Here is a 26,834-nt window from a genome sequence, read left to right as displayed (position 1 = left end):
AGCAGACATTCACTGCTTAAGCCACATCCACTCCCCAGAATCACATCTTTTAAAGAGTGGATGGGTTTATACTTTTACTTGATAAATTGTTGTGCATTATGGAACACCATCTCATTTAAGACAGAACCCACAATATTTTGATAGATTTTGGTAGGTTAGAGAAGCCTTATGAAAAATCCACAGTTGCTATTAACTGAACTTAGTCAATTACATGGTATTTTTGCTTAATCCCTACAGAACATTTTCTAGTTGTTAGTCCAGATTTTAAAAAAGTGAATCCTTGACCCAGATGTGAACATGAGCATTTTTTTTCTGGCTTTCTCTCTCCACATGGGAGATGGGAGTCCTTAAATTTGGTGCCTCCTTCCTCAGAGGTGCTTGAATTAAAAATACAATTAAGGGCGGCAGACTTGGCCCAGTGGTTAGGGCATCTGCCTACCACATGGGAGGTCTGCGGTTCAAACCCCGGGCCACCTTGACCCATGTGGAGCTGGCCCATGCGCAGTGCGATGCGTGCAAGGAGTGCCGCGCCATGCGCAAGGAGTGTGCCCCATAAGGAGAGCCGCCCAGTGCGAAAGAAAGTGCAGCCTGCCCAGGAATGGTGCCGCCCACATGGAGAAATGACACAACAAGACAACGTAACAAAAAGAAACAGATTCCTGTGCTGCTGACAACAACAGAAGCGGACAAAGAAGATGCAGCAAATAGACACAGAGAAGAGACAACCGAGGTGGGGGAGGGAGAAGGGGAGAGAAATAAATAAATAAATAAATAAATCTTTAAAAAAAAATACAATTATGTTTAGAGCCCTACTCTCTTTGCATCTCATATTGCTTTGGAAATTGTATAGAACGAGATCACACCAGAAGAAATATAACAGAAAATTACTTGTGGGAAAAAATCCAGTTGCTCCTTGTTCAGCAGATTCTTCCCTGGGTCAATAAATCTGAATTTTCTATGACTCAGTGTATAGGGCTGACCTTTTCCCCTTCTCCTTGGTTCTACTTCCCACATTCCCATAATAGATAATGACATGCTCCTAGCTTACCTTCCTACAAGTTTGTTTCCTCACTCACGTGAGAAAGACAATTTTATTTTGTGGCATTTGTTTCTCATTTGTTTACAGTTTTGAAGGCTTTTTAGGTACTAAGAACAAAGTAATATAATCATTTGCATAACTGGTATAGTATAATGGTTTATATAAAATAGATTCTTTCATATGTCTCTTTTATATTGATTAAAGATTGTCACTGAACGTTATTTTTATCCTATGTTATGAATATAGTTATTTATTACTATTATTATTATATTATATTATTATTAATTTATTTACAAATATCTTATACCCACCAAGCAAAAAAATTCGCCAGCCACTAACAAGGTGGGATCATGTCTTGAGTTCCAGTGAAGGCGATACAGCTGGAAGTGCTTTTAAAGACCACTTTCAGGCCTGGCTTCTAAACTTGAATTCTCTCAGTCTCTCTTGCCGTCCTCCACAGGCCTGCCAGCAAAAGACACCAAAGTGGTGCAGTCACACAGTGGAAACAGCCGAGACCACCGGCACCTCTTAGGGAAAGTCATGGGAGCCTCCAAGCCTGCATCTGCCTCTGTATGAAAGAAAAATGCACCTCGACTCCCTCATATGACTAAGGGTTGGGGATTTATTTGTTATCCAGCTAGCACAGAGAGTATGGCTAATACACAGAGAAGACAATCCTGAGTTCATGGATTTAAACAAACTCTTGTTAGCAAATTATCATTGAACCTGCCATTAAAAATATACATATATACATGTGTATATATATATACACACATATGCATGCTATATATATGTCTATATGTGTGTATGTATGTATATATATATACACACTAGCATTGGCTCAAGATGATTTCTAGTGAGCTATTGTGAAATTTTGTGTAAAGATATATAGCAGCATTATTTGGCATAACTGCATAAATATTCAGAAATACTAGTATGAAAGTGGTCATGTTTCCCCATAAGTCTTCTAGATTTTCATCAGATCATCCATTTAACCATAAAGATAAGCAAAATTCTTTTGAACAGAAGGGAGAACGCATCCAACATAAGGACAGTTTCACGTGTAAGCTGAAGCAGCGTCTGCGTGGTGTGACCATAGATGCTAATCAGCCCTTGGAGCAAAATCCTTGTCCCTGAGGAACCACTTCAGAAACACTAACTCTCAGAGGGGCTTTGTATTTTAATTGGGTTAAGACAGCAACTCAGTAACAAACAACAGGCTTGTTAACAGGTTAAGCTGATTCCTAATCAAGTTATAAATAACTATTTTTATATAAATGAAAGTAGGGCCTGAAGGAAAAGAATCACAGGAAATAGAGGCTTTAGTGTGGTTTGGTTTATTGAATATATAGTTTCCAGAGCATGAGGAGCTGCCCAACACAGAAAGAGTAAGCAAGGAACTACATGGGCTTCAGAGTGAAAAATTCATGGGCTTAAATCCCAGCTCTATAATTTGAGCTGCAAAATCATTCTTGACTTCCTGGGCCTCCACCTCCCCATTTGTCAAATGGACTTAATAGCTTCTTCTTCTTTCATGGTGTTGTTGAGAGGATTATTTGAAATAAATCTCCCTCTTGAAACCACCTTTTCCTACCCTAGCCTCCAAAAGTCTTATCAATTTCTGAATGATTTGAAAGGGTTACTATTACTAACCTGTTCAAAAATCTCAACAACTAAGGATGTTAACTTATGATCAACTTTTTAACTAGTGGGCAGTTGGAGTCCAATGTCAAGGTATAAACTGAAAGCTTCTGATTGGAAGAGGGACCCCGGAGTATGGAAGGAATATTCGAATTTGAACAAACTTTTCATGATAGCATGCCTGTTAAGAATATAATACTTTGTGCAGAAGGATGCTGATCAGATTAGGATTATACATATTCAGTAGAATTTTAGGAAAATTGTCCCAGTAGAGTGAAGCTTAAGACTTATCTAATTTAAATTACTGAGACGTACAAACAGGAAGAACACATAAAATAAAAACCAACGTTGAGCCTGTCTTATAGCTAATATTCAATCAACAAAGAGGAAATGCTGAAGAAAGGAAATAAAGAGGAAAAGTTGAGGAAAGCCAGAATTTTATGTGCAAAAAGGAAGATACTGGATGACAGAGAGCTTGGATAATCATTTTGTAAAGGCATGATAAATGTCATATTGACAAAAAGAAATTTCTATTATGCATACACACACAGACTGATATACATATGTATATAATAATATGTATGTTTCTATTTATAAAATTTTGGTTTATTAGCAATGATTTCTAATGGAGTTTATTACTGTAAACTTATTATAGCAGTGATAATGAACAAAATGCCAGATAATTTGCTAGGTACCAGAGAAAAATAGTTCATTTGACTGAGAATATATTTTATAATTTCATATCATGTAATGACAAATACATACTAATCCTTTTAATATGAATTAGCAATATGAAAATAAGTTATGTTTGAGTTGATTCTTCTTTTCTCGCTCCAATGATAAACTCATTTAACTACTTCCAAAGGTGTAGAATGCAAAATGGTGTACAAGTCAGGGAGAATAAAAGCAAAATTGATAACTCTGTCAGGACCAAGTAATACCAAAGTAATGAGCTAAGAGACTCTAATTAAAAACAATTAAATTCATTTATTCATTCAACAAGTATTTATTGATACACATGAATACTCTGCTACCTTAAATAATTAAATAAATAAATCATTAGAACAGAATTCTCGGCAGAAATACCGTATACTAATCACTGGGATACTATATTAGCTGTTGAGAAACCTATCATTTATTTATAAATATAGGCTAAATGATATATATATATCTTCCTAAAGCATGTATAAACATAAACACGCTTTAACAATTTATATTTTATTGTTGATAATTCTTTTACTATTTCTCTGCAAAATAGCATAAGGTATAAAATAGGCAACAGGAGGAGATGGAGGAGTTGAAGGAGAATAATTATCAGTGGACAGAGTGATGCAGAAAGAGGTGAGGAATTGTGAGATCATGGGAGTGGCAAATGATTTAGTTAGGATGAAGTGAGAAACCTCTTAGGAATGATGAATTGGACTATGACGGGAAGAGTCTTGAGGATCTGGATTTGTTCTTTCTGTGGTGGGGGATGAAGAGCTGCAGAAGGTTTCTGTGTCAGGGAGTGCCAACAGGCAAGTCACTATTTCAATTTCTTGAGAGGCTTGACTGGGAGGAAACAATTAGGAGTCTAACAGCAGTAGTAATAAAAAGTCCTTGGCTAGCGCAAAGCTTCAATATATATTTATCAACGGTAACAAATGTACCACACTAATGAAAGATGTTGTCAACAGGGAAATGTGTGGGAGGGGGAGGGGATGGGGTATATGGGAATCCCCTTTATTTTTTATATAACATTTATGTAATCTAAACCTTCTTTAAAAATAAAAAATAATATTTTAAAAATGAACATTTTATGACAGTGTAAATGAAAGGTGAAAGGACTTCCAAGAGGAAAATGGAAGGACATTAACATGGAATAAATGGGAAAAATGCTACAGAGGTAGGAAGAAGGTGTCCTTCCATGTGCTTGGCAGGGAAGAGGAAGAATTCAATGGTGAGTGCACTTATAAAGGTGAATTTCTGGGTTAAAGATTATGTCTTTAATAGAAATAAGGAAGTCGGGGTAGGGGAGAAGATCTAGTATGTATAGTGAATATAAGCAGATTGGAGCTGGCTATGATGAGATTGAGGTACTTCTCAGAATAAAGATATCCCTCGTGGAGCTGAGATTTTGATTAGAGATGTCAAAAATGATGGTTTGGTGCTTGTTTTAGCAGCACATATACTAAAATTGGAATGATACAGAGAAGATTAGCATTGCCCCTGTGTAAGGATGATTGAGGAAATAACAACTGAAAACTTTCCAACCCTTATGAAAGACATAAATATCAATATCCAAGAAGGACAATGCACCACAAACAGAATCAATTGAAAAAGACCTAATCTGAGACACCTATTCAGAAGGAAAAATATCAGAGATAAAAAGAGGATTCTGAAAGCAGCAAGAGAAAAGCAGAGCATCACATGGAAGGGAAACTCAATAACATTAAGTGCCAAACTCTCATCAGAAATCATGGAGATGAGAAGAAAGTGGTATGATGTATTTAAGGTATTGAAAGAGAAAAACTTCCAGCCAATAATTCTGTATCTGGCAAAAATGTCCTTCAAAAATGAGGGTGAGTTCAAAGTCTTCACAGACAAACAAAAACTGATAGAATATGTTACCAAAAGACCAGAACTACAAGAAATAATAAAGGAGTGCTGCAGCCTGAAAGGAAAAACCAAGGGTGAGAGATTTGGAGAAGGTTTAGAAATGAAGATTATTGAGAAGAGTAAATTAAACGGTAAGAAGACAGAATAGAATGATCTGACAACAGAGAGCTGAAGGACAAATGCATGAGAAGTAGGTAATGCCTTTATAGTAATAACATTGAATGTTAATAGATTAAACTACCTGGTCAAAAGACATAGACTAATGGCATGGATAAAAAAAATACAAGCCACCTATATGTTGTCTACAAGAGACGTTAGGACACAATCAAGTTAAAAGTGAAAGATTGGAAAAGGTATTCCGTGCAAATAGTAACCTAAAAAGAGCTGGAACAGTGATACCAATATCAGACAAAATAGATTCCAAATGCAAAGCTGTTATAAGGGATGAAGAAGGTCATTATTTATTTTATTAAAATTGCAACTCTCTAAGAAGAAATAACTACTTTAAATAATTATGCTCCTAACCTGAGTGCCAAAAGAAACATGAGGCATACACTGGCAAAACTAAAGGATAAAACAGATGTCTCTACAATAATAGTTGGGGACTTCAATACATCACTCTCATTATTGGGTAGAACATCTGGACAGAGGATAAAGGATAAAGAAAAAGAGAACTTGAATATTAATAATATGATAAATGAACTAGACCTAAAAGACATCTATAGAGTACTGTATCCCAAAACAGCAGGTTATACCTTTTTTTTTCAAGTGCTCAAGGATCCTTCTCCAAGATAGACCATATATTGGGTCACAAAACAAGTCTCAGTAAATCTAAAGAAGATTGAAATTATACAAAACACTTTCTCTGATCATAATGGAATTAAGCTGGAAATCAATAATGGACAGAAAAAGGGAAAATTCATAATCATATAGAGATTAAACAAACACTCCTATAGTAAGTGGGTCAAAGAATAAATTGCAAGAGAATTCAGCAAATATCTTGAGAAGAATGAAAATGAGAACACAACAAATCAAAACCGATGGGACACCACAAAAGCAGTGCTGAGAGGAAATTTATTGCCTTCAGTGCTCACAGCAAAAAAGAAGAAAGAACTAAAACTAAAGACCTACTTGCACACCTGGAGGAACAGGAAAAAGAAGAGCAAACTAATCCCAAACAAAGCCAAAAGAGAGAAACGGTAATGATCAGAGCAGAAATAAATGAACAGAATAAGCAATATAAAAACAAGAATAAAAAAACAATAGAGAGAATCAACAAAGCCAAAAGTTGGTTCTTTGAGAAGATCAACAAAATCAACAAACCCTTAGCTAGACTGACAAAGAAAAAAGAGAGAAGATGCAAATAAATAAAATCACAAATGAGACGGGGACATTACCACTGACTCTGCATAAATAAAAGAGCTCATAAGAGGCCACTATGGGGAAACGGACTTGGCCCAGTGGTTAGGGCGTCCGTCTACCACATGGGAGGTCCGCAGTTCAAACCCCGGGCCTCCTTGACCCGTGTGGAGCTGGCCCATGTGCAATGCTGATGCGCGCAAGGAGTGCTGTGCCACGCAGGGGTGTCCCCCGCGTAGGGGAGCCCCACGCGCAAGGAGTGCACCCATAAGGAGAGCCGCCCAGCGCGAAAGAAAGCGCAGCCTGCCCAGGAATGGCGCCGCCCACACTTCCCGTGCCGCTGACGACAACAGAAGCGGACAAAGAAACAAGACGCAGCAAATAGACACAGAGAACAGACAACCGGGGGTGGGGGGGGGGGGAAATTAAATAAATAAATAAATATTAAAAAAAAAAAAAAAGAAGAAAAAAAAAGAGGACACTATGAACTGTACACCAAAAAACTAGACAGTGTAGAGGAGATGGACAGAGTCCTAGAAACTCACAAATTACATACACTGACCGTAGAAGAAACAGAAGACCTCAACAAACCAGTCACAAGTGAAGAAAATGAAAGAGTCATTAAAAGCCCCCCAAAGATGAAAAGTCTTTGACCAAATGGCTTCACAGGTGAATTATACCAATCGTTCAAAGATGATCTAACACCAATCTTGCTCAAGCTCTTTCAAAAAATTGAACAGGAAAGAATGCTACCAAACTCATTCTATGACAGCAACATTACCCCAAAATCAAATAAAGATACTACAAAATATTAAACATAAAATAAAATTACAGGCCAATATCTCCATGAATATAGATGCAAAAATCCTCAACAAAATACTGGCAAACAGAATCCAAAAGCACATGAAAAGAATTATACACCATGATCAAGTGGGTTTTATCCCAGATAAGCAAGGGTGTTTCAACACAAGAACATCAATTAGTATAATATACCACATTGATAAAAAGTGAAGGAAAAAATCCCATCATCCTCTCGAATGATGCAGAAAAGGCATTTGAAAAAACATAGCACCCTTTCTTGATAAAAAACACTCCAAAAGATAGAAATAGAAGGAATCTCTCTCAATATGGTAAAGTGAATATCTGAAAAACCTACAGCTGGCATTGTACTCAACAGTGCGAGAATGAAAGCTTTCCTGCTGAGATCAGGAACAAAACAGGGATGCCGACTGTTACCACTGCTATTCAACATTGTGCTAGAGATGCTAGCTAGAGCAATTAGCTAGAAAAAGAAATAAAAGGCACCCGAGTAGGAAAAGAAGAAATGAAACTTTCACTATTCACTGATGATATGCTTCTATATCTAGAATCTCCTGAAAAATCACAACAAAGCTACTAGAACTAATAGACAAATAGAAAAGTGGTATCAGATACAGATACTTGTATCAGATATAAGATTAATACACAAAAATATATAGTGTTTCTATACAGCATGATACTGGCATAAAGACAGACACATTGACCAATGGAAGTGAATCAAGAACTGAGAAATTGACCCTCGCATCTACAGTCAAGAGATTTTTGACAAGGCTGTTAAGCCCACCCATCTGGGCCAGAATAGCTGATTAAATAAAGGGTACTGGGAGAACTGGCTATCCATATCCAAAAGAAAGAAAGAAGATCCCTGTCTCATACCTTACATAAAAATTAATTCAAAATGGATCAAGGATCTAAATATAAAAGCAACAACCATAAATCTCCTAGAAGAAAACATAGGAAAACATATTCAAGATCTTGTGGAGGGTGGTAGTTTCTTAAACCTTACACCTAAAGCAACAGCAACAAAGGAAAAAATTGATAAATGGGACTTCCTCAAAATTAAACACTTTTGCACCTCAAAGGACTTTGTCAAAAGTGTGAAAAGTCAGCCAATTCAATGGTAGAAAATATTTGGCAAAATCATGTATCTGATAAGGGTTTCATATCCATGATATATAAAGAGATCATACAACTCAACACTAAAAAGACAAACTTTACCCAATTAAAAAATGGGCAAAAGACTTGAAAAGACAATTGTCTAAAGAAGAAATACAAATGGTGAAGAAACCATGAAAAAATATTCAACATCACTAGCAATTAGGGAAATGCAAATCAAAACTACAAGGAGATTTCATTTCATACCTGTTACACTGGCCTCTATTAAAAAGTCAGAAACCTGTAAAAGTTGAAGAGGATTTGGAGAGATAGAAACACTTATTTACTGTTGGGGAATGTGCAATGGTACATCCACTGTGGAGGACCGCCTGGCAATTCCTAAGGAAGTTGAGTATAGACCTGTCATGTAACCTGGCAATCCCAATCCTCGGTATATACCCAGAAGAACTGAGAGCAGAGACACAAACAGATATTTGCACAATAATGTTCATAGCAGCATTATTCACAATTGTCAAAAATTGGAAACAACCCAGAGGTCCATCAACCAATGAATGGATGAACAAATTGTGGGGTATACACAAGATGGAATATTATGCAGTGGTAAGAAGAAATGAAGTCGTGAAGCATACGACAACATGGATGAACCTGGAGGATAGTATGCTGAGTGAAGCAAGTGAAGCAAGCCAGACACAAAAGGACAAGTATTGTAAGACTGAGCTATTAAGAACTAAATATATTATGTAAATTCATGGAGTTAATAATGAGAATAGAGGTCACCAGTAAATAGAAGGCGGGTAGAGAATGGAAAGCAGAGGGTTAATATGTGCAGAATTGTTAAAAAAAGATTGCTTGTAAATCTTTGGAAGTGAATAGAAGTGGTTAAAGCATATTATGCTGTTTGTAATTATCAGTGCTATTGTATGAGTATGACAGTGGCAGAAAAGGAAAATCTAAGGTCACGTATATTACTAGAAGGAAAGCTAAAAGGTATAACATGGGGCCGTATAAGATAGTAAAACCTCATGTTAAACACAAATATGGAAGATATTGCATACATAAGACTGTTTTTACAAAATATAAATGTATTAAATTGAAGGAAAAGAATAGTAGCTATCTATGTACGCAGGCAAGGCATAGAGAGATTGGGAGGTGACAGGTTTTGTTTGTTTTTTGTTTGTTGTTATTATTGGAATAATGAAAGTGCTGTGGGAATGACTGGGGTGATGAACGCGCAAATGCATGCTTACACGAATTCCACTGCTTGTGCTCTTTGGATGGATTTATGCTTTATTAATATGTAACAATGAATTTGATCTTTTAAATATCATACACTCAAAAAAGAGATGGTTTTCATCTGAAGATCACTGATGTGGATTTAAAACTGAGGCAGTGAGTCAGGCGGTCAAAGAAATATAGAAAAACAGGGTCGAGAACTGAACCTTTGGCAACCCTACGTCGAGACGTCAGAAGAGGAGGGTCCAGCAAAGAGAGAAAGCGAGAGTCAGAGAAGCCACAGAAAATCAGGTGCCTGTGCGTAGAGTCACGTGCAGCTAAAGGTTCCAGGCAAGGTAGCTGCCTGGGGGTGGCACACCTGGTGGCTGGAACACCATCTTTGAGAGTCATGGGCAGAGGGAGGCAGAGTGGGTGCCCGGAGTTGAAGGCGGAGGCGAAGCCCCGAGGAGAGCAGACGTAGTCTTTCAAGAAGTCTGCAGTGTAAAGAAGGGGAACTAGAAGGCTGTGGTAGCAGACAGCAGGATCAAGGCACGGGCGTGTTTGCTTGCTCGCTTGAACACAGGAACTAAGACAAGACAGGAGGGACTGGAGATGCCCAAGAGCGCCTGGAAAACTGAGGGAGCATTAACCTGGAGGAGGTAAGAGTAAGTAGGCTGAGACGTGTAAGTCAGGCGAGGGCTATCGATTGGAAGAAGGTTCTTTTCCTAGGTAGAGGATAAGGATGAGTAAACATACAGACAATTTAGAAGAGCAGGAAGAGGAGAGAGTTGAGTGAGCTCACATCAGATATTAGTGTTATCTTAGATTCAGTGACCCGGAAAGTGAGAATACAGTTTTCTTTATCTTAAATGAAAACCAACAAACAATAACTGTACTACTTTTAAAAAAAAATCAGATATTCAATAAATAGCATTAATTTAAAGTACTTTGATGCTGTAGAGAATGAAGTTTCCACAGGGACGTGGAAATTGCCTCTCCAAATAGACAACATGCTTCTCTTTTGTCATGATAAATCTTGCATCAAGCATATGCAAAACAACTGAGGTTCCAAGTAAAGAATCCAGGAACATGATGGATGTGAGAGAAGCACTAAATATTTCCAAGAAGAAGTCCATACATGCTGGACGCATCTGACAGCTGGTTAGTTTTATTTAAAATTACAACTTGAACAGATATACACTTATTTCTTGACAGTCCTTAACCGCGAACCATAAAAGTGTCATTAATTCTGCAGTAGTCAGCAAAATGCTTTGTAATGCTCTAACACTAATGCACCCCATTCCTATAAAACCCCCAGAGCAGCAAAGGTTTTCTCTGTAATACTAGCTGGGTTTTCAGAAGCTTAAAATCCCTGCCAATGCACCTGCTTTCTAGAAGATCATTAGGTAAAATTCCCAGGGCAGCACAATCAACCTGGCTTCAGTTACCTTACCGTCTGCTTGAGAAGAAAATTAATGTTATTCAGTGAGCCTCACTCCCAAGATTGGCTAACGCAGAGCTACGGGGCCAGCTGTCTGAAAGGTGCTTAGGTAGGTTCTAAGCCGACCCGGCTCTCCTTCTGGGTAGAGCCCAAGTCCCAACACAGCACACCAACACACCGATGGCAGCGTGCGCCAGCTGGTATACCATCGTACAGGTACTTAACAGGATTACAGCACACAAAACCACAAGCTTGGCAGCCAGTATTTTGTTGTCCAACCACAGCTTCATGGCAAGTGTCACAGAAGTCATCATGATGCTTTTTTTAAATGCCTAAAACCCAAACAACAGATCTGAAACAGATACCGAAGAAGCAAAGGCAGGCTCTGAACACAGGGTTATTGCCGAAGCACTTTTAACGAAGTCTTTCTCTTTTATTCTCATTTCCTATGGAAAATCACACAAATTAGCATAGAAAATCCTGCATTATCTCTGAATGGAGTTACATAGCCTTAATCTGAAATCTGCTTTTCTTCTTCTGGCAACAAGAAGCCAAGCCGGGCATCCCATCAAATTGCAAGAGGGGATTTGTCACATTTGACTGGTTCTCAGCTGTGTGGGCTGTCAGCTGGAGGCTGATCTGAAACAGCCGCTTCCCCACCCCCCACCCCTGCTGACATCCACACCCTGCTCTGGTTACCCAACTCTTCTCCAGCCAAGCCCTTTTCCCTGGGCAGTGGCTGCATCCGCTCAGGGAAACGGTAATAGATCAACACTTTCTTCATATATCAGAGCTGTCCTCCAAGGACTGCAGTGAAATTGCTTTGTTTTACATAACTGCCAACTCTGAAATTTCATGGTAGGAAAGTAGCCACCGGCAAAATGTAGTGAATCTCGTTGAACCATTTAACATAGGTGAAAGGCATGACGATTTATAAAGATGCAGCTTGCTTTTGGATTTGCATGAAACATGATCATACAATTTTGAAAAAGTCAGGGGTTTCTCACCAGGGTTAAAATTCCTCAGGGGCAGGTTTTTTGTTTGTTTGCTTGTTTTTTTAAGTTGGTATCTATATGTAGTAGCTCAGATAACTTCCTTGCTTTGGTGGCAGTGAAAATGTCTTTGTTAGTGTTTAAAAATGTACATCACAGTATCTTTCTTCAAGTTATCCTTTCTTCAACGTACCAGCAGAAATGATACCCATAATTCATTTACGATGACACTCGACTTTCAATTAATGTTCCATAGAATGGAAGCAGTGTTTCTAAGTTTTTCAATTTAGATTTTAAAGCATGTTTATTTTTTTAAAAAGTGAATACATGCAAACATCAATGTACTTTAGTTGTTTGTCAATGTCAATTAGAAATTCAAATAAAGGATAATCTGCTGCAGAAGGATGCTCATAGAAGCAGGGCAAAAATAACCCTGTCGGAACTGCATAAATTCTACTTTGTCATTCAATGTTCAGTAATTAAAAAAAAAAAAAACAAATCTGTAATTACTCAAGTTATATGTTGCATATATAATATAAAGACTGCTGATTATCTATTGCAAGGATCAACACTTAGGAAACTAATGAATCAGGATTTATGATACATGACTATCAAGATAGTTAACATGTTAAGTTTGTCATATATATGCTTTATGTGTGTGTGTGTAGCTGAAAGTGTGGCTAAATCTGGAGACCCACACAAATCAGTAACTCCCTTTATAATGTCAATTCCTGCCAAAGAACACTGTTATTGTGCCATTCTATAGCATTCTCATGCACTTCATCCCTGTGTATTTTTGCTTGTGTTATTTTTCTCAACCTTGGAAACCAGTCATCTGAGAATTCAAACTTCACTCCATCTGTGACGCTTTTCCCTTCTTTATGATGTAGAATCCAGTGCCTCCCCCTCTGTACCTCCACACCACTTTGTTACTATCTCTGTTAGGGGAACTCTGGCATTGTATCGTGAGTTTGCTTGCTGGGTTGTGACATCATGGAGGGCAAACACCATCTTTACCTCTCTGGCATCTTGATTACTGTCTGGCACACGATATACATTAAAAATAAACAAATGGATGGTTGAATGAGACGTGTGAAACCAAATACTGGCCAAATGAAGAACATCAAGCATAAATCTCTGAAACTATTGGCCTTGTCAGGCGTTTGGCCAATTATTTTTCTTTGAAAGTAGCTGATGATATTCGGTTTGTATCGACAGTGGCACTTACCAGATTACCACTGGTCAAAGATGGCATCACCTATAAAACAACCATCTGCTTAATATCAGCTTTTTTTCCAGCGGGGGTGGGGGAGTGGGGAGGGGCGTTCATACTACAGTGTTAAAGGAACATACAAATTACAAGTCACTTTTTCCATTTCCAAAATGTTAAAATATCAAAATAAGTGTTCCTTTAAAATTAAGGAAACATCCCAATTTCCTTTTTAAGTAAGCCCATTGGGAAATCATGCCATATTGAGCTACGGCACCCATCTAAATGTTTCATCTCTGAATGTGATAAACAGAGCTTGCCTCTTTACATGTTTTACTGAGCGACAAAATAAGGCAATCCTAGGGGAAGTCAAATTTCAATTCTCTAGGAACCTATTCTTTAGAAGCTTTTATCACTAAGTTCAGACATTACAGAACATGATGCTTTTAAGTAAGGGGTATTATGATTGTGTTTTGGGGGAAAATGTAAACACATTTGGACTCAGAGCACCCTGCTGCAACAGAGCAGATTGGGCTGATCCCACACATACTTCAAGGCCATCTTGTAGAAAAGTAGAACTTCCATTAGGGAAAAAACAGTTCATTCCAGGCCTTGTAGCCAGGTCCTGTGGCTAAATATGTTCAACTTTCTTAACAGTATATAAAAATACAGGCTGAGAAAAGTATAAGACCATATGTTTTTATTCAGAAAAGAAATCCCTCTTTTGCAATTCTCTGTCTTCGGCAAGAAGAAAAAGATTCTCTTAGTTAAAACAGAGGAACCATATCTCTGAAAAATACATGTAGTTATCGGGCTTTAAACTACAGCAGGTATAGAAACCCATGATAAAACTTGGAACAAAGATGCAAATAAATTTAGGATGTTTGCTTACATTTTAATTCGAATACCCTTTTCCAATTTATATTATGTTTAAATCCTAAAATTTTACTGGTTCTGCTTAGGAAAAAATATTGTCAACCTTAGAGGAAATACTTGGGTCTCTACCAATTAGGCAGTTGTTAAGTCATGGAAAAAAATGAAATTATGGCTTTGCTTCTAGGTCTTATATATATGCTAGCTAGACTAAGTCTGTTTCATTAAATATAAAATTTAAAATTAATTTAAAAGTATACACATACACTTGCAAGCATGAAAATAAGATAAAACTTAGAATAATTCTATTTCAATAGTCAAGTTCTTGGTTATTTAACTAAATAAGCAGATAGTAAAATGTGACATATTCAGCACATTCCTCTCATGATAAATTACCCTTTGTAAAACTGGAAGACATACTGTAACTCGATGTTAAGGTTGCTATGGCAAAGCATGCCTTCTGGACACAATTCCTCGTTTCCAAATAATTATGTTTTATCTACCATAAGGCAACCAATTTCTTCCTTTAAAAACAGAAGAAAAACGTTTCTCTACTTAACTATACTTTTTCCCCAGAGTCTAAATGTTACCAAAAATGTTGGATGTATTAGAACAGAGGCTGTTAGCATCCCTAAACATGATGGTGTCAATAGTTTCCTGTATATATATATTTATATTGCTGAAATCTATGAAGAAAGTCCAAAGTTTCAAAGACTGAATTTTACAGAGTTTAGAAAACCATCCTTTGACATTTCCTTCTAAATCTCTCTCTTCTCCCACATGCCTAAATTTTTACTACAAACTCCCAAGGCAAAATAATCATCATCTCATAAAGGAACTGTAAAAAACTGGTTCCACTATATATGTCTGTACCCTTTCACAACCTCCCCCTTCAACAAGATTTCTATAGTTCATCCAGACTACAGGAATATTTTAAAATACAAACTGGATAGTACCTCATCCCTACTTTAAACCTTCGGGATTTTGTGGTGTCTTAGGGTTAAATACCTAAATCCAGAATGCTGGTACGGCAAAGGATTATACCTTTGCCGTACCGGCCTTGGCTCATGATGCTCTCCTTTGGTCATTAGCCTTCTTTGAATTCTTCAAATATGCTCTGCCCTGTTTCCCTCTACCTCAGGGCCTTTGTCTGTGCAGGTCCTAATGAATGAGGAACACGTTTCTTTGTCTTGTAAATGTTTTCTCATTTGACAATGTCACTTCTGCTGGGGCACCCTTCCAGAGGCCCCAAATGAGATTATTTATCTGCTAGCCATCTTTATAGCATTCTGTACTCTCCTGCCAGGTCATTATCATAGTTTTTAATCATTTTGTGAAAATGTGATTACTGCGTATCTTCTTCATCAAGTTCTAACTTCAGGATTTTTAAGTGTTAGATTAAATATCAATGTTCTATAATGGATAATGAGAATTTAGCTCTTTCATCTCCCTCTGAACTTCCTGATAGTAATTGTTCTATCACAATATTTGTTTAAATCAATATTCAGTCTTTACATCATCATAACTATGTTTGTATTATTCACTGTGGACTTGTTGCATTTTCTGATTAAAAATTTTTTAACATACAATGTCATGTTTCCCCTGGAATTAATACTTTCTCTTTTTTGTAGTTTGTTTACTCAGTATATAGCTACATATTTGTAATTGAGACTGCTAGTTGTCACCTCATATCACTTGTTCCTTCTAAGAAGGAAAACTCTCAACTTTTAATTTGGTACATGATTACCCAAAGTAAAGTTGCCTCTTCCTGGGCTCCCTGCAGCCACGTGTAGCCACGTTCTGGGCAGCAAGCTGTGAGTGCCAATGTCATGTGGCAGCTCCTAGGACCCTTTAAAACATGGCTGGCTCAAGCCCTTTGCTCATTTTTTTTCAATATCCCTTTCTTTTTCCTCCCAGCTTTCCAGCAGGAATAAGTGGGCATGAGAATGAGTGGTGATGCAGTCATGTGGTCCATGAGGTGGCCTTGGCAATGGAGGCCTGGTACACCCACGTGTGGTTCGTCACATGCATAAATATGATGGTGTGTGTTTCCAGGGACGGTGGGTTCTAATGAAATTGCCAGCTTTTCAGTGAGGGAATCCTGACCCTAAAAGTATTGATTATACTTGATCTAGTGCACACTCTTTATTTTACAGCCAAGGAAACTGTCCCAGAGGTTACTTGTCTTTCTGAAGGTCATACAATAGGGAACAGCAGACACTGAACTAGACTGCAGGCCTTGGCTCTTTTTGCCAGCCTTTCTTCTCAACTTCCCGTTCTCCTGTTAACCCGAAGCATCTTTAGCTGTAACCAGCTATGAGAACAAACTGCTGATCACATTAAGAACTGAAATTAATAAGGGAAGAAAGTGAAAAGAAAAGGACATAGCTGCTCCAATTCATCAGCCAATGGGGACTTGTAAAGAATTAACTAGGTTAGTAACTGGAATGTCATGTGATGTCTTTTACTTGAAATAGCATTCTTTGCTTCAATTAAGATGTACCCATCAAAGAAATAACCCAGGAAGATAAAATAAGGCAGAATTTGCTTGTCCTCTAGGTTCTTTAAAACATGCTAAAAAGTTAAACCCACCATGCCATGTCTGTGCTTTAGTTGATGAGTTCCCAATAAACAAGAGACTCTCGATTGATTTTTTTGTCTTTTACTCAGCAAGAGAAGTCAGCCTGATCAATGCTATTTCTCATGTGCAGGTACAAGTTTTACTAATCTAACCCATGACTAAAAATAGGGAAACCCCAGGGGAGGTAGCAGTGAGCCGCTAATGTGACTCGTGGAACTGCCATTTCCTACCTCGCCTTCACTTTTCATTTCTTACGTTTCCCCTTAAAAAATGAAAACTTAAGAAAGATGAGGGAAGTGGGGCTAGAAATGAGGACTAGTACTGCAAACGGACCAGCTCTACTTGTATCTGGAGGGAACACTGGTTTTGTTTGTTCTTATAGTCTAGGTATTAGATAACGAAAGCATTGCTTGCTGCGAATTCTTTGGATTTGCCTAACCTTTCCCCAAGTAGCTCCTACGTGCTTAACAGTTAAAAAGGTGCTTTCTCATATTATCTCATTAAATCCCATTTTTAAAGATGAAGACCTTAAGACCAAGACAGGTAAAGCCAGAGCCAATAGCCCAAACGGTTCTTAATTAAACCAGGCTTCCATTTCACTAAAGCCTCCTCCCTCTAGCCTGGGTACCCAACAGAATACGCTCAAGAAAACATTACGTCATTTAAACTAGGAATATTATGTATTTCAGCATTTTGTTTTAAGCAAGACCAAGACATTATCAGAAGGCTCAGCAATAAAATGATGCAGCAGTAGCTATGTTAGTTATAGAATTGGCTGTGAGAAAGAAGTCCAAGCAGTGGCTTGCATTTAAAGGTTGTGACACCATGCAAAGGTTTCAGAATTGTCATTTTATCTGTTTAAATATTACATATATATGTGTGTGTGTGTGATTTTATGTGTTTTTCCAGCATATTAGAATATAGAGGGGTTTTATGAAGAGTTTAGGCTTATGATTTTTAAAACAAAAAACCTGAGGAAAGCTGGTCCAAGACCATGCTCAACAAAATGTGAAAAAAAGATGATATAAATCCTTCTGGGGAAATCATATTGTCATTTTTACATTTTTAAGATGTGTAATTTCTTCAGGGAGGTAAAAAGTTGAAATGAAATTTTATATGCTAAGACTATTGTCTTGGAGTTTCATTGAAAATATTGAAAATAACTTTTTTTCATCTTTGAGTCTTATTGAGAGTACAGGGAAATTTTTCTCAATATGTTGGTATCTCTGAGTCTTCATTTAGAAAGTGGCAAAAAAATATTGTTTGAAATCAGAAATGATCTCATATTTGTAAGTTTTACAGTGAGGAGAATAAAGGCATCTAAGAATGATGTATGAACTATTTCTCCTCCATGCTTCTATAGCACCCTATGAATACCTCTGCTTTCTTATCTTTTTCCCAAGGGACAGTGAAATAGTTAAGGACAGATATTTTGACTTTTTCTAACTTTTGCACCTAGTAGAATGCCTGGGGATCTGGTATTGGATCAATCTATAATGAGTGAATGAATAAAAGAATGAGAAAATAGCATAGATTTAACCTTTTACAAATCTAGTAGCATTTAGAATGTTTCCTAAAACAAAAGTATAGATCGTCTTTATAAAATGTAATATGAAGACAATAGAATAGGTGACTTTAAAGAATCATTTTGTCATGTTCAACTTTCATGATATTTCCTATCTCTTTCTTTATATTTAGAAATAGAAAAATCCCCCCTTTTTTTTCAGGATTACTTTATTTTTTAATATATATATTTTTATTAAATTGTCTGAATCACAAAAAATGTTACATTAAAAAATATAAGAGGTTCCCACACCCTGCCCCATCCCTCTCTTTTAAAACTAAAACTAGTTGGCGTCAAAATTTATGCCACAATAGCAATATTTTTGCTTTTTCTACAATTTGGATTCTACTTATGTACCCTACAAGTTTAGAACACTTGTAGAAGTTTTTTTTTATTTTAATAAAAGCCAAATTTTCATTTTTCATTCAAGCAAGCATTAGTAAGAAAAATGATATCCTTTAGCTCCAAAAGTAATACAAAGAAAGAAAGAGAGAGAGGGAGGGAAAAAGGGAGAGAAGGAGGGAGAAGGGGAGGGAGAGGAGAAGGAGAGAAGAGGGGGAGGGAGGGGAAGGGGAAGGGGGGAAGAGGGAGAAGAAAGTTCAAGAGGGAGGAAGAAAAAAGAGAGAAACCAGATCTTCGAAAATTTTACAAGAACACCACATTGGTAACTAGAAAATGTATAAAATCTGATACTAAAATCTTTCATAAAAATGCGAGAAATGAAGACTTTTGAACTTGCTATTATCCTTAGTTTAAACTTTGGGCTGTGAAGGCCTGGTGTTAACATGTCCACAGCTCTCAAAAGTTTATGAAATTTAGATGATGGGAAAATGTTGGTAATGGATGGTGGTGATGGCAGCACAAAATTGTGAACGTAATTAATACCACTGAATTATATATTTGAATGTGGTAAAGAGAGAAAATTTTAGGTTGTCTATATGTTAATAGAATAAAAACACAAAAACCAAACCAAACCATGGGACTATATCACATGAACAGGGCATCTTCACGTAAACCGTGGACTGTAGTTAAAATGGTAGTTACAATAACAGCCTTTCAATCATCGTAACAAGTGTCCCACACTAATGAAGGTATTCATAAGAAGCGGTATATGGGAACTCTGTAAAAAAGCAGGCTTCAGCAGATTTCAGGTTTCCTGTCTAGAGTAGCCATATAATCTTTCAAGTTTACATGCTCATTAGAAAACTAGTTCTCCTTCGGCTGAAACACCTTTGTCAGTCTAGAAGACATCATCTCTTATGCTGAGAAAAATGATGCTTCAGTAAGCTCCTATGCTACTATTTTGATAAAACTTGGACTCCACACTTGTAAAACAGACCTCCTGTATGAGTTAGTAGTTCATTGTGGGTGGCTGAAAAGGAAAACCTGTTGTGCTGAAAGGAAAGCAATTTACAAACATCTTTACATTCCGAAATACTTCTAAATTGAATACAATAAGCTTTTCATAATGTATGAAGCAGTATCTTTTAAATGTTTCCATGAAGGTGAAATACCCCTTTCTTTATAGCATACAAAATGCTTAATTTTTCTCTTCTACTCACTTTTGTGGTCTCACTTCACCATGATTTCTTATTTTTAGTTTCCATTTACTGAAGTTATTCCTGACCTTTTTTTTTCAGTAGATAAACACTGTCAAGATAATTATTCAGTGTATATTTCTCCACTCAGTGCTAACTTGCCTTATTATCAAACCTCATACTCTAAAAACAAATTGCATGTAAAGTCAACAGGCTGCATGTTTAAGAATTTTAATTACTTTCCTATGATCACTTTATATTCTGTACATAACATCCAGGTAACACAGCTTCTATAATGATAAGCAGTTTAATTAGAAAGCTAAGATAAGAAAAATGCCTTTCAGGGTACCTAAATTTGTTCATGCCAGTCATGTGATAACTTGGATGCATTTTTCTTACAGAATTTTAAAATGCAAAATGTTAATATTAGGTGAACCTTACTTCCTACCAGTAGGGCAAATGCTTTCTTAATATGCCATTTCCCCTCTTTTGTATATATAAATACTACCGTTGTAATTAGATGGCAAAACTAAACCTGCCTTTCATCGTTATGCCAGCCCAAACAAACAAGTTCTTCTTCACACTCCTAGCCTGGCACCAGAATCATAACAAACAGACACAAATGTAAGCTGTGAGCTGCCAATAGCAGGCGTGCCCTTTCCACAAACTGTCTCAGAGGATAGCAATTGATTTGCTAGTTATTATGAACATGAAATTATTGAATGACAGATGATAGAGTGTTAGGTCCTACACGTATTTTCCCAAATGGGTTATCTAGCCAGGGTTGCCATGGAAACTATGCTGTTTGACAGACCTACCCACAAAGACTCCTTTGCTCAGAATTCAGCATCAAATAGCTCTCTGCTTTCTACAGGCTCGTGTTAAATCACAGAACTTAGATGCTTTCTTATTAAGAAAAGGCGGCTTTCTCACTGGGTGAATCCGCTCTTTTTCCTGAAGTCCTGATCTACGATGACATTGAGACAGTTTAGCTCAGTATTTTCCACAAGTGGATGAGGACTTTGCCAAAAGCCGGGTGCTGTGCTATTAACAAAGGCAGTGCTAATTCGCAGAAGATAAATGGCCAGTTATGAAAGCACAGGGTCCGTGGGGAATGTAAGTTCTGCATCACAACACACAACTCATTAGGAGGAACGACGCTCACAAATCAGGCCTTTCTCGAGCCCCTAAAAGTTGTAGCCGTTATTGCCAATGCAATGCTTACCCTGTGACAAGGAATTTGGAGCTACAATTTGTTTCCTTTTTTCTGTTGTTGCCATGCATGCAAAATAAAATAACATCTTCAAATGAAAACTTTCTAAATTAAGTATTTTTACATGCAATTTTTCTAGGTGATAAATCTCTTCCTAACTTCTGGCTTAACACTCAGCAAACTGGCAATGAAAGATTTACAGGCTGGTGTGGGTAAGGCCAGGGGTTCTTGAAGACTGTAAGACAATAATTTCACATCAAAATAACAAATAGCTTGGTCAAGATGATTGGTGCCCAGGAGATAACTCTGATTTTCTTTTTAACTTTTAAATTGCTCCATTTCTTCATTGTCCTTTATTCTTGCCAAATGTAACTTTCCTTTTCAGAAACATTCTGGAAATTGAAGAGCTTTATTGTTCTTACTAGTTAAAGTCATTGAATATTGCATTTTAGTCTTTCTACAGAATATCATCACTCAAAGCATAGAAGTTGGATTGCAGCATTGGTTCAATGATTTATCAAAGCAATCCCAAAAGAATTGGTACTGGAGATCCCATTCTTTATACATAACTTTTAGGACCAGATTGTAGACCAGAAAGCAGTTGGGTGCTGCTTTGTTGCAATAGTCTTGGAGTGGAGATCAGCAAAGTTGTGGCTGGCTTCCTTAGGGTAGCACTCAGGGATCCCCTGTGAGCCCGCTGTTAGGGTGCCATTTTGTCATGCTGCTCCAAGGCACCCAGGGAACAGGTGGAGACTGGGGTGGTGGGTTCAGAGGTGGTGGTGGTGGTGGTTATCCTTGAAGTTGCTTGGACCTATGAGATGGCCCATGAGTTCTATGCTGGTGAGCCTCCTACTTCTAAGTATTGTATTCCAGCTGCACAAAAAGTTGAAAAATGTAGTTTCAGAGTCATTCTTGACTTCTCTTTTTTATCTGTCCTCCAACCCATCAACACACTCTGCTCTAGCTCCAAAAAACATGGACTCTAACTACTTACACCTTCATCCTAGCCCCTGTTGTTTTTCACCTAATTCAATGTGACAGCCTCCTAATTTCCTTATACTTTGACCTGTAGAGTCTTGTCTCAAACCAAGTCAAATCAGGTAACACATTTGTTCCAAACCTTCCATGGCTTCCAATATCCCTCAAAGTAAGAGTCAAAGCCTCACATCCCCTCCCGCCTCGCCGTTTCTTCTCTGACCTCATCTCTTACTCCTACTCGCTCCTGCGCCGTTCTCTCTTCTACAGTTACAAGGAACTGCTGTTGTTGAACACAACTGGCATGCTCACACCTCCTCAAGCATGCGGGATATGCATGAATTTCAGGGTCTTTGCCTGCATCATCTTTCGGATATCTATTTGGCTCGTTACCTTTTTCAAGATTTTGGGCAAATTTTATTTTCTAAGTGAGGTTGTCTCTGACCCACCTATTTAAAACTGCACTTCACTGTCATCACCCTGCCCCTATGCTTCTAACCGTGTTTTATTTTTCCCATAACACAATCATTTTTGACTATCCCAATGACTCTAATACATTCTCCTTGAGAAGAGGAATTTATGTCCCCTTTGTTTGCTGTTGTATCACTAGCCCCTAGAACCATATTCATTATATAGTAAGCCTAATAAAGAATCATGGGATAGAATTTGAAATTTCAGCAACAAAAGCATGAAGTTTTATTTTCTAAAATAATATCTTGCCCTTTTGCTATTCTCCTAATTTCAAATTTTTAATTTTTGTTTGTGCATGTATATGTTCATTTTTCTAAACAAAAGGTATCATTCTATGGAACTCTCAAAGGAATTTTGACCTGAGAAAGTTTAAGAACCACTGAATTAAAGTCTGTTTTCAAAGGCAGCTTCAGCTAATACAAGCTGGGGCCAAGCATCTCTACAAAATAACTATTTGTCAGAGAGAACACTTTGCATTGGCCACCACTGATTGAGAATTATTGAAAGAATTGGACTAATATACTGCCAATTCCACAGTTAGAATACAGCATAGCTTTATTTGCAACAACAACCCATCTTTAAGTTCCATCCAAAAATTCACCAGTGACTTATTTAGGCCAGGATGCCCAACCCTAGGTTTATGACATTCTGTTAACTTAACAGGAGGCTGGGGGAGGGGTCCGAAACAAAGTTAATTTTAGTCTATCATGATTAACAAAAATATGTAATTCAACATTTTTTCTTGTGTCAAGGATTGGCACTATATCAATTAAACTCCCTTGAGAAATGAAAATGTGTCATAGTTCCAAACATTTTGGACTAACTGATTTTGCCAAAATTTAACTATTAGGATCACTCAGGGAACTTGCCTCTGAGTTCCCAAGATAGGATTCTGGGGCAAAGATTTAAAGTTAAATGGAGGGAAACGGACTTGGCTCAATGGATAGAGCATCCACCTACCATATGGGAGGTCCAGGGTTCAAACCCAGGGCCTCCTTGACCTGTGTGGTGAGCTGGCCCATGTGCAGTGTTGATGAGCGCAAGGAGTGCCGTGCCACACAGGGGTGTCCTCTGTGTAGGGGAGCCCCACGTGCAAAGAGTGTACCCCATAAAGAGAGCCACCCTGCATGAAAGCAAGTCCAGCCTGCCCAGGAGTGGGGACGCACACACGGAGAGCTGATGCAGCAAGATGACGCAACAAAAAGAGACACAGATTCCTGGTGCCGCTTACAAGAGTGCAAGCGGACACAGAAGAACACACAGAGAATGGACACAGAGAGCAGACAACTGGGGGGAAGGGGAGAGAAATAAATAAGTCTTAAAAAATAAAAAGTTAAATGGAAATGTAAAGAAATGAAAACTTTAGCAAGATTTTTGCTATTTTAAAAATGTTAATTAACTCAAATCACAGGAAATTCAGTTTTATGTCGTACATGCTGATAACAGTAAAAATCCATATCTCTGCAGATTTCTATGCAGCGCTCCAGACCTACAGAGCCAACTTTCTACTGGAAATTTCTACTGGTATTTCTACTGGAATGACCTAAAAACATTTCAAACTTAACATGTCCAACTGTGAACTCACTGAATTCCTTCCCCTTGCACTTACCATTTCCCCAAACCAATGGCTACTTTCTGTATTAATAAATGGTAGTACCATTTCTCCAATAGCCTATGCTAGAAAAGCAGTGTCATATGTAACACCTCCCCAACTGCTACTGATCTGATCTAAGTAAAATCTTTCAATTTTAGCAATAGACTAAATCTCCTTGCATTGTGCCTTCATTGTTCAATCCAGAATATAAGGTTGCCAATTTAATCTATCTAATATAGAAATCTGATCAGCTCACTTCCCAGCTTTAAACTTTTTAATGCCTCTCCACTGTCTTCAAGATATAGTCTAATCATTTCAAGTAGTATGAAAGACCCTTCAAAATCCAAAGATCACTGGTACTTCCTAGACTTATTTTTGGACATTCCAGATGCATTTTCCCTAAATTCTAGCTACAGCTACAATGAATTATTTTTTTAGGTTTTCCCTTGAGGTCATTTAACATACTGTTTTCTTTGTGGTGAAGGATATTTTAAAATAGTATTGAATCTACACATACCCCAAGCCTTTGTACCTCTTTGTTGTCCCCTCTTTCAATGAACTTGGAGAATCCCCTTACCACTACCACCCTTTCCATTCTCAGAAGGAATGATATGGGAGATTGTGACATTGAAAAGATTTCAAAAGAGTAAGTTATTAACATTGGAGAGTCAAAAAAGTTTTAACCCTGGAGATATGGTGAAAGGCAGACAAAAAAAAAAAAAGTCAGAAAATAGAAAACATATTTTGAGGGAAACAATTGAAGAGTGGAAGGGAAGTAAATGAGAGAGAGCTAAACTTGAAATGGCCTGTCAGTTTGAATGAGGATCCTCTCAACAGTGGCTTCCTTGAACTGTCAACTGAAAACCAGGTCAGAATGAGGATTTCTCGGTGGATCCCAGGGACATGGGAGAAGACGTGGAGGGTCAGATGCCCATTTCAAATGCCTTGCACAAGTGGAAATCCCTGGAACTTAGACCAAACCTTGAGAAAGCAGGGTAGAAGACCTAACTGACAGGAATTAAGTTTCTAGCACCCAGGAAAAAGGGAGTTTTAAATAAACAAAATATTACCTTACTCTGTAAATTTGTGTACTGATATTTTACCCCATAGGTACCTAGATGGCCGTCCCATGAATCTTCTCTACCTTTCAGTCTTTTCCAGTATAATACCAAAGTTGACATTACATCTGCATGACTTAGAGAGACCTTTTTTTAAAAAATATCTTTTTATTATGGGAAATTTTAAGCACTCCTCTATAGCAATCATCAACTCATGAACTTAGGAAACTTTAAAAAAAAATACAGTAATTTAAAGATTCTATGTTTTCTGGGACTCACTGAAACAGACTTTGCAGGAGTGAGGCCAAGGCCTTCGACTTGTGCTAAAGGCCCTTAGATGATGTTGGCTGGCAGCCAGGGTTGATAATGACTAGATTAGTCAACTCATTTAACTCCTCGCGGAGACAAGTGTTCTGGGAACGTGCCCCTGAGCTCCCAAAACAGGATTCTGGAATCTCTCTCTTATGTTCTCCCATAGATCCCCTCCCACCCACATTTTAGCACCCATCATTAATCCCACCTTGTTATCTAAGGCTTGCTGCATATTTTCTTTGTACTTGTCCATTTCCTCTACTGGATGTTTAATTCCTTGAAAGCAAGGATTATATTTTATTCAGCATTGCATTTTTAGTGCCTGATAATGTGCCTGGCACACAGAAAATAATAAAAATTTTAAGTGAATGAATTATATGCCGGTATTGAATAAAATTTACCTTGATATTTCACAAAACTCTAATAAAGACCCTCTTTCCATATTATAAGAAAACAACCTCATGAGTGTTCTGATTGAAATGGGCAATTTTTCCATGAGATCTATTAATATATTTAGTTATCTTCTACTCCTCACTACTCCATCCCCTGCCATAACTAACTCTCTATTTCCAGTATATTTATCTAAATTTACATCAAGAAGAAATTTTAGCACTATTGGAATCTCAAATTATTTATTACCTTTTTTTCATATAATATACTTTATTATGAAAGATTTTTAGATTACAGAAAAGTTACATCACAAGAATGGTGGATTCCCATATATCGCCCCCCCCATATTTTCCCCTATTAATAACATTAGCACAGTATGTTTGTTACAACTGATGCTCAGATATTGAAGCATTGCTATTAACCAAGGTCTGTAGTTTACATTATGCTTTACACTTTGTACTGTACAATTTTATAGGCTTTGCCAAAATGTGTAGTGGCCTGTATCTGTCACTGCAATATCAAGCAGAACAACTGCTCTGCCCTAAAAATGTCCTATGTTCCACCTGTTCTTCCCTCCCTCTCCCCTCAGTAACTCTGCTAAACCACTATCTTTATACCAATGTTACAAGTTCTTCCATTGCTAGAATAATAATGCCTACTTTGGTTTATGGCTGCATCCCCCCTTATCTTTGTTCATTCCTCAGTCTTGAAGATTTGGGGATGGTGATGCCCATTCTGCTTTGGATTGAGAGGGGCTTAGAGCTTATGGGTCAGATGAACTGACCAAAGATTTAAGTCCCTGGGATATATATTTAATGGATATTGTGCTAATTATGAG

At 37.5% G+C, this 26,834-nt stretch overlaps 1 protein-coding gene and 1 non-coding gene across 4 annotated transcripts in view; one reads left to right on the top strand and one right to left on the bottom strand.

Annotated features, from left to right (window-relative positions):
* PDZRN4 (PDZ domain containing ring finger 4) overlaps positions 1–26,834 on the bottom strand; it is a 398,006-nt gene that overhangs the window by 158,190 nt on the left and 212,982 nt on the right. The gene's annotated exons all lie outside the window — the stretch shown is intronic.
* Positions 4,827–4,929, top strand: LOC111764780 (U6 spliceosomal RNA). Its single transcript, XR_002797303.2, has one exon. It is a non-coding gene; the product is annotated as a U6 spliceosomal RNA (small nuclear RNA).

Source organism: Dasypus novemcinctus, chromosome 12 (genome assembly GCF_030445035.2).
Source record: "Dasypus novemcinctus isolate mDasNov1 chromosome 12, mDasNov1.1.hap2, whole genome shotgun sequence".
In the NCBI taxonomy this organism is placed as follows: domain Eukaryota; kingdom Metazoa; phylum Chordata; class Mammalia; order Cingulata; family Dasypodidae; genus Dasypus; species Dasypus novemcinctus.
This window is presented reverse-complemented; position numbering and strand designations above follow the sequence as displayed.